Raw genomic sequence first — 11,819 nt, forward strand, 5'->3', positions numbered from 1 at the left:
TAAATAAAACCGTAATAAATAATTAAAGAAAATTAAAAAACTAATGAAATTTCAATAAAAAAAAATTTAAAAAATTATTAAAAGAAAATTTTGAAATTTTAAAATTTTAAAAGTTAAAATTTTTCGAAGTTAAAAATTTTTTTAAAAAATTAATTTCTTTAACAGCACGTTTTTTAATAATTTTTAAATGTTTTTGACACTAAAATAATTTTTTTAAATAAAATAAAATTAAGTTTTTAAAAATGGAAAATAAATTAAATTAAATTTAATATTTAAGCAATTTTTTTTCATAATACAATATAAATTTTGTGAATATTAAATAATAAATTTAAAAAATAATAAATGAGAATTAATAAAAATATTAGTTGATAAAATAAATTAAGTAAAATAAATAAATTAATTAAATTAAATTAAATTAAATTAAATTAAATTAAATAAATAAATTTAATAAAAAAAAATTAAATTAAATAAAAATGTATAAAAATACAAAAATAGTTAAAATTTAAAATTTTTCAGTTAAAAATTTTCGAAAATAAGAATTTGAATAAAAAAATTTAGGAGAACGAGTTTTTCTTAATTTTTTTTTTTAATTTATTTTTTAATTTGTAAATTCTCTTAGAATTATCTACATTACGGTAATATTCAACTTTCGTCTAAAAAAAAGCAAAAAAAAAAAACTCCGTCACAAAATTCCTTTTTCTTAATTCGCACTGCCCTAATTTATTTAAATATAAAACTAATATAATGACTCCACTCAACTAATAACAATAATGGCTCTCTTTGTATATTAAATACCTCTTAATAATAAAATACAATAATCGGTATAAATATATAAGAAATTAGCAATAACAAACTGCATCAGTCTTTTTGTGCTTCTGTTTAATAATAATCGTTTCTAAGTACTTCGTCTCTTACTCTTTACTCAGCAAAATTGTACAAAATGCAACGTTTGCACAAGACGACGACGACGACAAATCGATTGCACCACACAAACGACAAATCCAAGTAGATTGATATCGTTTTTCAGTCTCTTCGTAACTCGAGTTTCAGCTAATTTACCGCTCATGAAACGCGATACCGTTTCGAAAGCTTGAAACTATCCAGTATAGAGGTCAATCGAGAACGACCTTTAAAATTTTTTTCATATTTTATTTTTATTATCGGATTATTACTGCTCGATAGATTTGACTTTAAAAGACTTTTTTTGACGCTGCTTGATTTTTTTCAATTTTTTTTTTCGAGAGCGATGAAAAAATTCCATTCGCTTTTTATTAATGGAAAAAATTTGTTGAATCGAAACACAATTACTGCATTGTTTGTTTTCCCTTTCAAAACTCCATATCATTTATTTCTACTTAGCTATTATGCCATATCTTGTTATTGTTGTTGTTATATTGTCTAGTTTGCAGAAAAGAGAATTAAATGCGATATTTATGATACGAGACAGACAGTGTTTTATTGCTATTGAGTAACACGAAACCACTAAAATTTTTATTTTCTCGAAATTTTGAAAATTCATCAAAAATTTTGAAATAATTTATTTTTAGAAAGATAACAAAACTCGTGAGTCATTTTTTTGCACTTATTGAAAGTTTGATAAGAAGAAGGTCCGTTAATGAAGACGTTATTGAGATAAGATTAGATAAGAAAAAGTAAAGTAAATGTTTGTGGAGTGTCTTGTTTGTGTGCAATCCAAAGACAATTGAAATTTTTTGTTGTTTTGACGAAAAGAGCAAATAGAACAGTAGGAAATATTTTTTTCAAATGAACAATGAGCTTCTTTCGTTGCTTGCCGGATTTCAAGAAAAAATAAAAGATTATTTGGAGATTGATGATTTTTATGAAAAGATGTTGTTTAAACAAGTTTTTTGAAGTTTCGACGTTGAATGAAGATTTCCGTGTTTGTTTTTTACGAAATTTGTATAAAATTTGGAGCAACGTTATATTTTGATGAGTAGTTTTTGAGTATTTGCTGATGTTGAAAAAATTAAAATTTTATTAGTTTTTTGAGTACTTTCTATTTTCAAGAGATTCGAGATTTTTTTTAAATTTTATTAATTAAAGCCTTCAAACTGCCTTTAATTGAAATTTATCAAAAAATTTAAATTATTTAATAAATAAAAAAAAATTATTTAAAAAATAATTAAAAATAAAAAAGATTAAATGAATTATTTTTTAATAAATAAATAAATAAATAATTTAGAAAATAAAAAAAAATAAATAAATAAATAATTAATTAATTTAAAAGAAATAAAACAATTTTAAAATAATTATTAAAAAAAAATAATGAAAAATAAAAAATTATTAAAAATTATTCAAATTTTAAGAAATTTAAAAAAAAATTAAAAAATAAAAAAAAAAAAATTAAATAAAAAAAGTAAAATTTTAATAATTTAATTAAATTATTTTTTGAAAATCATTAAAATAAAAATCGATAAAAATAAAAAAAAATTTTAAAAAATAAATAAAAAAAAAAAATTAAAAAATTTAAAAATTTTAAAAAATTTAATAAAAAAAATCTGAGCTCTTCGAACTATTGAACTTAAAAATTATTTTAAAAATTTGTTAAATAAATATTATTTTTATGAAAAAAATTAAATTAGGTATTATAAAATTAATTATTATAAAAAATAATTTTAAAAAAATAAAATTTATTCATTAAATAAATAATTATTTTTCATCAAATTATAATTACAACTGTCTTTAAGTGAGATTTATAAAAAAATTATTATTGAATAATTTTAAAAAATAAAAAAAAAATCATGAAAAAAATAAATAAATAAAATTTTAAATAATTTTTTGTTAAAAAATACTTTATATTAAATTATACATATATTGTTTAAAATTATCTAAAAAAAAAAATTAAATTTTTAGTAAAAAAATAAAATAAATTCAACCCTTTCGAAATTTTACCAAAAAATTGACTTTCTCACGAACGAAAATTCGCAAAGTCATCAAAATTTTACTTTTTTTTTCTTCCAAAATCCAGTAACTTCTTTTACTAAAAACCAAACAAAAAACAATAAAATTGCGTAATGAAGTAATAGAGCGTCTATTTTCTCCATAAATTACTCGCTAAAAACACTAAAACATATGATTAAAGTTGTATGTAACTTGTTATTAAATACTTCTTTGCTGCTGTTTATCGTCCGACGCTTCGTCAATCCCAACCAAAAGCATAATAATAAAGAAATAACCGCATACATTAGTCATGCCTTTGTTGAAAAAAAATATGTTTATGCCCCCAAAAAACGAAGTCGTTGAACTTGTTTTGCCTCAAAATCGCGGCAAATTTATTAATTATTACTTTTTTGTCGATAAGGAGATGCACGACGTAATTAATCATGCATCACGTTTTCGCACTGGCAACAATGTAAGTCAAGTAGCCGAAGTAATTTTCGCATCAAAGTCGATCCAAACGTGCGCTGATCGGCAGAAAAATCGCAAAATTACGCTAATAAACTTGCTTGAACGTGACAATATCTGATGCAGTTTATCTCGACTTTCTTTTCATGTACATGGGTTTTGCTCGTTTTTTAATTTCATTTCTGAATGAAAATATAAATTACTGAAAAAGAGACGCGATAACGAGAAAATGAGACATATGTGTGTCATGATGAGAAAATTGCTCGCGACTCAGGTCGCTTTCTTGTCTCATCGTCATCTTTGTTCAAAAAAACGCAAACAAGCAAAGGAAGCAATTTCTCATCTCTCCGTTATTTGAGTTTTGCTACATAAAGAAACTGACTCATTATTGTTCAAACCATTCACTTTTCATTTGCATGTCAAAATTTTTTTTGTGCAGATTTATTTCTTGAGCCCAAATTACGTCACAGGGAAAAAAATCGAAAGTAAAAAATTTCAGAGAGAAAGGCTTTAAATCGCGAGACAGGAACTTTAATTGACAAGAGCCATCAACTAATCCTGCTCTGTCTAACACTTGACACGATTTAAACCTCATTTAAACCCATTTAAGGTCGTAAATGTGTCAAAGTAGTTCGTTCATGTAGCGACAATAATTTCGCGTTAATGTCATTAGACGACACACACAACAATTTATGCAAATCCCGTAATCCGAAACAAACAAACTTTTACTTTTAATGCTTCGCAAAAGTGGTCAGAAGTAATGGTCATAAATTATAATGTTTCTGCGGTGAGTCTCACGATATCCGTGCATCAAAAACCCATCAAAAGATTCAATCTGGTCGACCTTTTGTGACATTTATGGGAAATTTATGTGAGAATTTGCGAGTTTTTGATGGTTTTTAATTGGAAAGAGAAACATAAATCTTTCATTAAGACAATTTTGGAGATTTCTTTTGATGTTTTTGGAAATAATTTGAATACAGGAAAAGATTAAAATTGATATTTCATGAAAAAACTTTGATGAGATTTTGATAGCTGAATAAATTGAAAGCCCAATGCACATTTTAAAAATTTTTGCCTATTACAAATTCTGAATTTTTTCTTGAAAACAAATTGAAGTTCAATCCCATTACATATTCTTAATATTTTGTCCCAATTTACATTTCAAAATTTTTCAGAAATTGAAGTTTCAAATTTTTGGCCCAATGCACATTTTAAAATGTCTGCATATTACAAATTCTAAATTTTTTTCTTGTAAAATCATTAAAATTTGATCTTATTACAAAATTTGAATATTTTTTCCCAATTTACATTTTAAATTTTGTCAGAAATTCACATTAAAAATTTTTGACCCAATGCACATTTTAAAATGTCTGCCTATTACGAATTCTAATTTTTTTCTTGTAATTTATTAAAATTCAGTCCCATTACAAATTTTGAATATTTTTTCCAATTTACATTTTGAATTTTGTCAGAAAATCGCATTTAAAATTTTTGACCCAATGCACATTTTCAATTTTTTTTTAATTTTATTTTTTTTTAAATTTGACATAAATTTCAATTGCCTTTCTAACACAATTTGCCATTGAAACTCCTTCCAGACGTCATTAATTAAAGCAAACAGCAATAAAAATAATTTAATTCAAATGAAGTTTTTTCTTCACTTCTTCTTTCTTTTACAAACTACGAAATAAACCAACAACTGAACTGTAAATAAATTAATCAATTTCGCTTTTCAATTCATTTCATTACGTTTTTCTTTGCTTTTATTTTTAATAATAGAGTGTTTAGCATGCATGCAATATGATAATGTGTGATGTTATTTAGCAACAATGTAAGTCACTTTTATAGTAAAAAAAAATTTTTTTTTTGAATCAAATAATGGAAAATGTAATAAAATAGTTGGATTAATGGTAATTATTTCGTGCGTTGTGTGCCGCCTTTTGCCATTTTTTCTTTCTTCTTTTGCATTTTAAGGTGCTATTGATCTTCATTCGTTGCATTTTTAAGAGAAATTTTACTTTTTTTTCTCTTTTTTTTATGAAATTTATTGAACATTCCGCACTCGAAAAGTCCAATTGTCTTCGTCTCGGTTGCGATAAGGTTGATTAACTTTTCATTAAATCAATTTTCTTCATTGTTATTACTCACTTATTTAATTGAAAGCAAAAAATGCTACGAATTTCTCGTTAAAAAGAGTGATTTATGAGGAAAAAATTTTTTTTTCTTCAATGAAAAGGTCAAAAAATTATTTTTTATTTTATTTTTTTGTGAAAGCTCAACAAAGCTTGAAAAAAAATCAAGAACCTGTTTACTGAATACTATTGCAGAACGATGCTAATTATGTTAAGAAGTGATTTATAATGAACATGTTGCTGTCTGTCTATGAAGCGAAGCCACTCATCGTAACTCGAGTAAAGAGAGAAATGTAATTTAATAAACTTTAATAAATAAAGTGAATTCATAAAAAAAGGAGGATGAAGGAACGAGTTTTTATCATAATTTCATATTTTTTTATGAGTTGGGGAAGTTGTGTGGCTTCAAATCACATGAGAGAGTTTGAAAAGCGAAATTTACGAAAAAAAAAAGACAAAAGGTTTCCATAGACATAAAAATAAAAATAAACGAGCATGTGAGACAATTAAGAAGGTGATAATTGGATTAGAGGCTGGTCTTTTATTTGTCTTTTTACTGAATATTCAAATGTTGTTTTGTTTTTGTTATGACTTATGATGTGAGTGTTACTTGATTTATCTCTATTTCTGGATGTGTTTATTGCGTTTTGTAAATAAAACGACGAGATTTCTATGGGTCATAAAATGAATAAGCGTTTTCTGAGAAATTTTTTCAAGTTTTGAACGAATTTTATGGAATTTTTATTAAAAATTGACATTTGAAGATTTTTTTGACAGATTATTTTGACAAATTTGAAATTTTTTATGAAAAACGTCAAATATATGACACCTGTCAAACTAAAGTTGTACCAAATATGAAACAAAAATTATGATTTTTATCATTTTTTATAAGAAATAAGAAAATTATAAAAACTAAAAAAAATTCTTGAACAGATGTCAAAAATTGACAGCTGTCAAATTTGTTTAGAGCTATTTAGAAAATTTTTTGATGAACAAAATTTTTTTTTTCAAATGAGTCTTTTACTCGTTTTTAATTTTTATTTAAAAAATCTTTAGAAAAGCTCAAAATTTTTTCTAAAAAAAAATTAACAAATGACGTTTGATGTGTCAAAATTTGACAATTAAAATAATATTACCATATTTTTTAGAAAAAATATCACATTTTTAGACGTCGTTCAACTATTAAAGAAATTTTTATTATCAAAATAATTTCAGAAAATCTGTACAAATTTTCTTATGACGTGAAAAGTTGTCATAAAACAACATTTTATCGATTTCTGAATAAAATTATTTCACAACGACCCATAAAATCTTATTTCCTGTGAATTTCCCATAAAATTCTCAACATTACGTGACATTTTTTCGCAAATTTGACCATAATTTCTGATTAAGTATCACTCAAACGTCCTTTAAATGTCACACATTTGTCAAAAGTTGTCATCAAACACTCAATAATTAAATATTTGTTAACAAATTGTTCTCTTAATGACACACAAATGACTTAAATGACCATCAAAAAAATTGTCTGGACATCGAAATAACGCTAATTTATCATTTTCTGACTGATACATATCACAAAATTCTTTATAAATATTTTTGTGTGTGCGTTTCTAATAAATAAATAAACAATTTTTATGTAAAACACCGCAAATATGAATATTATAACGGTTATTGAACTACATTTATTTTAATATTTTTTTTATTTATTTTGTGTGTAAATTTTTTTATTTGTTTATTTTTGATCAATTTTATCATTCAGTCCATGAAGTTATGAAGTTATCATTCACTGCACATTTTTAAATATATTTTTTTTTTGTTTTTAAAATTTTTAGCATAACTTTGCTAAATAGTAAAAAAAATATTGCACACACAAAAAAAAAATTAAAATTGGCATTTTTCAATCACTTAGTCACGAATTGTAATTGGAATGTGTTGTAGATTTTTATATTTATTTATTTATTTATTCATGCACCTTAGAGACGTAAAAGCAAGCAAGGAACAACAACAACAACAAGATCTCAACTACTCAACTACGTGTACGTGTCGAAGTGGATTATTAATAACATTAACAACAAAATTTTCCTGGCTGGTTTAGGTGTGTAAACAGGCTTAGTAACGAAATTTTGCATCCATTCACTCTTGCTGGCTGATCTTTTGCTGAACTTACGATGTTAATTCATATCCAAATTATGTTCGCCGGTGAGAAATTTTTATACTGGACGAGCACTGTTTTGCATAAAATTTGTATAAAATCTTAATTTTCTTTCTTTTTGAGGTAATTTGAGGTCAACTTTTAATTTTTTTATTACTTTTTCAAATTTTTATCTCTTTTATACTGTAATTAAGTACAGTTAACTCTTTCTTCCGAATGATCTTCACTTCACTAATTTTTCTGATATTTTAACAACAACGCACTGAAATATATTTAGAACATTATTCTCTCCTTTTTGAAAAATGAATTTTAAACTAATAAGAAGTAGTTTCCAAGAGTGTAGACGTGTCGCGGCGTAGATTTCTTCTCGACTTCATTCATGTGCGTTCGGTTCTCTTTTGCCGTGTGACGACGACATAAAACTCCGATATGTCGTATGTAGAAAAGACTCGTTATTATTATTATATTAATTCAATTTTTTTTCTTATTTTTTTTTTGAACACAGAAAAGAGCGAGCTAAATATAACGGAGCTCCGTAAACGCATCCAATTTCAAAACACAAAAGTTGAAAACTGAATTCTTGTTTGGATCGTAAGAAATATCGTAGCGCTGCTTTGTGCCTTATAGTAGTTGTCGTGAAGTTGTTGCTGTGTTGTGTATCGACGATGGTTTGGTTCGGGCGGTGTGAGAAATAAACAGGTAGGTAAATTTTTTTTTCACCTTATACGGAGTAGGCGGGAATGCATGTCTATGGTTTTTGAAGTTGATCTATTGAAGGGGGATTAAAAGTAATTTTAACCAAGAAATGATTAATTTGTTCAAATATCTTGAAAAGGATCCAAAAATAAATTCAAAAATTATGTTTTTAATTCAATTATTTTTTAAAGCACTTAACGAAAAATAATTTGATGATTTTTAGAGTAATATTAAAAGAATATTGATGAATTAGTTCATTTAGTAATTAACGTATCCTCGTTAAAGCCTATGATATTCAATATTTTCTGTATTTGAAAAGAACAACAAATGTTTCAGTGTGACGTGCTGTCTTTCTGATGAATTTCAGTTCTAAGAGTCTTCAGAAGTATCATCGAAGTAATATATTCTTTCTTTCTAACATGGGAAGTTTACGTATTTACTTTTTACGCTATTTTCGATCTCAAGCTTTGTAAGTTTTCATATATTTTGATATTCACATTTCCTCCAAAGGTAACTCTCAATACTCTGTTTTGAACCTTAAGTTGTATTTGGAAGAATATGTCCTCACTCAAAAGTTCTTGATGATTCTGAAAGTAAAGAAAAATTAATAAGTGTTATCCTATTCTACGTAATCTTACCAAAAATATTTCGATCGTTCATCGGATTCCTGTTTTATTATTAAAATCATGAAAGGAGGCCAAAACTTGTATTAAGGACTTTCTAAAACAAACTTGTAAAATTATGTTAGTTTCAACAACTCAGGTTTACTTAAGACCTAATGATGAGCTCATGAAACGTTTTTTTTTAAATGTATAAAATTTTTGAAAATTAATCAAGTTTTCACATCAATACTTACCAAAATTAAAATCTGTAAAAAAAATAATTTTATATTTTTAAACTAATTTAAAATTTTTTTAAATACTTACCTTTTTAATACTTCTAATTTTTCGTGTTCCAGCCTAATACCTCATTCATCGTACAGAACCATCCTATAGCCTTATACAGAGATATGGACATGTATGGTATTTATTGGTTTGGTTGAGTGAATATAGTATAACAACATATATCGTCCTCCTCTTCGTGTATACGGTGTCGCGATATTATTATTTACCTGTATATGCCGCTTACCAATACACGGGCAGCGAGCATTGTTTTGTTATTAAAAACAACCGTAAACTTTAATTCAGCTCAAACGAGTTATAAAAATAATGGATTGGAATGGTACAATAAAGAAAAATTGTGAAGAATTCCATGTGTGTGTGTTTGTGGATAAAAGTAGAGTAGAAACACACACAGGCGTACTTGCGATGCATGAACCAGTTGTAAAGGAATTATTCACCCAAGAGTTATGCATTGTTATGGAACAAAATATAATAAAAATAATTGAACTACTCGCACACACGTGTAAACATGCCGAAGAACTCTGTGTTGTTGTTGCTGGAACAAATGTCATTAAGCAGAATGAGCGATTTATTGGAAGAAGATTCGTTGCTTCGATAACCTACCTACCAACCTTGCTTTGAGACATGAAGAATGCTCGTGCAGGTAGATTTTTTTCTCTCAAGAATGCACTTGAATTGCAGTTGCATGGGGGAGAAAATTCACGCTTGAGTGTTTTCGTAGATTGTTTGAGGAATTTTTACGTTCTTGAAAAATCCTTGTCAAAAAATGTCACAAAAATCCACGTTCCAAATCAAAAACAGCAACGAAAAGTGCATTAAACGAGACAAACTCGCACGAATTCTCGTTGGAAGGGTGAAGGTTACATGCTTGGTCGATAAAATAATAATTGTCGACATACAAAAACACAGGCGAATAACAACCGAGCATGTCATGTCCATTCTAACACTAAATTGAATAATAATAACATGTTTTGTGTGTGGAGCGATTTATAGTGACTGATATCGAGTCAACTAACATGTGCAACTTACGAAAATGACGCCAAATGAAAGGGAAATAATCTGTCTAGGACACAACTTGTTGGAAAGGTTTATTTTTGGATTGCCTGAAATGATAGAATTTATACAGCAAGAATTAACTTTTGTGCGGGGGATTGATTTGTTGTTCTTTTATTTGAGTTATTGGGTATTGTTGTTGTTCTGCTGAATGTCATGAGCAAATCTTGACGTAAATCGATAAAACGATTATTTATTATTGCTTATTAAATATTGAAATCATGTACTTCGAAATGACATTTTTATAGGAAAATTTTAATTTTTTGTGTCTGTCATTATTTAAAATTTTTAAAACTATCAATAACAAAAAAATTAAATTTCGCTTTTAGAAAAAAATTATTTTTAGTTAAAATTTTCTAAAATAATATTTTTTTCTTTTTCAGATATTGGACCTTATCGAACTTCAACTCTTTAATGGATGAAGGAAACTAAGTAAAATTATTTTTGAGGAAAACTTCAAGCGATCCGGAAATAAACGATGATATACAATTATGAGAATTTATTACAGGATGTTACTTGGAAAAGGTTTCTCCATTTTATAACCATACGGATTCATGGCGTGCAATTAAATATCTACCATATCCTTTAATTTTGTTTGAAGTACAAAGAACAAAGAATCCTTTAGATGTAAAAGATACAATAATTGATCTCAAAAGAAGATTATAACTCATCAATTTGGATACTTGGAAATTTATATAACAAAATATTTGCAAAATATCTGAATTATGGAATCAGAAGCTGTACAATCTTAAACATCACGAAAGAAACATTTTTTCGATCTATAAAGAGAAATACTCCGTATAACTGAAAAAATATTTACAAAAGCATATTGAAGATTAATTCAACTTTCAACAAATACTTTCCAACAATTTCGAGTAAAGTAATTCTAAGTAAGACAATCAACTTAATTCGAGTATCAAACAGATGTTATTCCTTACCATCTACTGTCTGTTGATCATTTAATTTATTTCAAGAAATTCCTTTAGGCAATTTCTCATGAAAAGTGAAATTGCCCAAAAAAAAAGCGCTCTCGTCATATTCTTCAACAATTTTTTTCATCGTTTTCAAGTTCAATCAAACCTCATGTCAGAATTTCTATTTTATTCTACATTGTTCGATTCGTGTACAAAATAGAAGATGAAGAAAACCTACGACTAGACAACGATAATGGAATGTTAATGTCTCATGACGAAGAACGAAAGGTAATTAAAGATGAGACGATTGATACATTTTTTGAAATGATCGATCAGCAACCGGCAACGTAAGCAACAGATAGGTGCTCAATGATCAATTTGTAGCAAGAAAGAGATAACAACGTTGTCGTCATCGTTATCGCACTTGTTGCTTACCTTTTTAAATTTCTTCTTTCGATTCTTTTGTTCGTATTCTACGTGATTTTTACCATGAAAACAGATGCCATAAAATTTTATGGCGAATTTTTATTTTGAAATTTTTGACCGTTACAAGTAAAAACCTTTTAGGAGAAAAAAAGTTTAAATTTATTTAAACAGCATA

At 26.2% G+C, this 11,819-nt stretch overlaps 1 protein-coding gene across 1 annotated transcript in view; it reads right to left on the bottom strand.

The window, feature by feature from the left end:
• Nucleotides 1–8,217, bottom strand: part of LOC134832570 (putative mediator of RNA polymerase II transcription subunit 26) — a 51,155-nt gene extending 42,938 nt beyond the window's left edge. Inside the window, exon 1 of the mRNA XM_063846634.1 lies at nucleotides 7,669–8,217. The gene's annotated coding sequence lies outside the window, so the exon portion shown is untranslated. The remainder of the gene's footprint in view (nucleotides 1–7,668) is intronic.
• Nucleotides 8,218–11,819: the final 3,602 nt, after the last annotated feature.

This window comes from Culicoides brevitarsis, chromosome 2 (assembly GCF_036172545.1).
Source record: "Culicoides brevitarsis isolate CSIRO-B50_1 chromosome 2, AGI_CSIRO_Cbre_v1, whole genome shotgun sequence".
In the NCBI taxonomy this organism is placed as follows: domain Eukaryota; kingdom Metazoa; phylum Arthropoda; class Insecta; order Diptera; family Ceratopogonidae; genus Culicoides; species Culicoides brevitarsis.